The sequence below is a fragment of the Bison bison genome, unplaced genomic scaffold (genome assembly GCF_000754665.1).
Source record: "Bison bison bison isolate TAMUID 2011002044 unplaced genomic scaffold, Bison_UMD1.0 scf7180017864506, whole genome shotgun sequence".
NCBI classification, from domain to species: Eukaryota; Metazoa; Chordata; class Mammalia; order Artiodactyla; family Bovidae; genus Bison; species Bison bison.
The window spans coordinates 3,379,459-3,380,563 of NW_011495063.1; positions in this window are offsets into that span (position 1 = coordinate 3,379,459).

Sequence of the window (1,105 nt, forward strand, 5' to 3'; positions counted from 1 at the left end):
GGGGGGGGGCCGCCCGCCGCCCCCGCTGGAAACCTCGGCGTCCGGAGTCTCCGGGCTTGGCCCTAGGAGGTGGAGACCCTAAAGAGGCAGCAGAAAACCAGCACTTGAACAACTGCTCGAATTCTTGTTCTTTGCCCATCTGGCCTCCGGGTCTCGGTTGCGCCCACCGCGCGAACCCGGGCCCCTCGCCAGCAGGTGGCATCATCTCCAGTGTTTCTTCACCTGGCGCAGAACCCGAGGCTGTCGTGGTCAGTCTCCAGCCCCTCCTTCGGGCCTTCAAGGCCAAGTGCAGTCTCTTTTGAACCCCCACCCCAGTCGAGCGGGATCTCCCTTCGGAGAATGAGGGCTGGCTCCGGAGCTGCTCTCCGGCCAGTATGTTTCAGAAGGGTAGATCTCTGGACAGCTTCCAAACCCTGCTCCTCTGCTTTCTGAGTTCTGGGCCAGAGAGTGAGGCAGGAGTGTCCCAGCACCGCTGATTAGTACCCCAAACCCTTGAGAATCCAGACACTGCCTCATCACCACTTTCCGTGACTTTCCTCCTCGCTCTTCGTCCAGTGTCTCTAATGTTTATTATTCCCTCCATTTGTGCAAAGGCCTGTTTGCGCTACTTAATAAAGATGGGTGGAATGAATACATGAATTTCTGTTCTTGGAAAGTTTGCCCTCTAGTTGGGGAGAAGCATATGCACAGGTGCATCCAGGGAACGAAATTATGAACCATCTCATTGACTTTTTAGGCTTCCCTAGTGGCTCAGTGGTAAAGAACCCACCTGCCAATGCAGGAGACATAAGAGATTCCTGGGTAGGGAAGATCCCCTGGAGGAGGAAATGGCAACCCACTCCAATATTCTTGCCTGGACAATCCCATGAACAGAGGAACCTGGTGGGCTACAGTCTATGGGGTTGCAAAGACTTGGGCATGACTTAGCAACTAAACAACAACAACATTGGCTTTTTAACAAGACAGGTTTTGCCCTGGAGGTCATCTGTCAGGTGCAATCCCTTCTTGTGGGGTCATTCTGGGTTCACTTGCCTGAGGCCCTACAGGAAGCTGGAGGGCTGAGATGCAATACAGGGCCAGTATCTTCTGCCTGAGTTTCAAATGG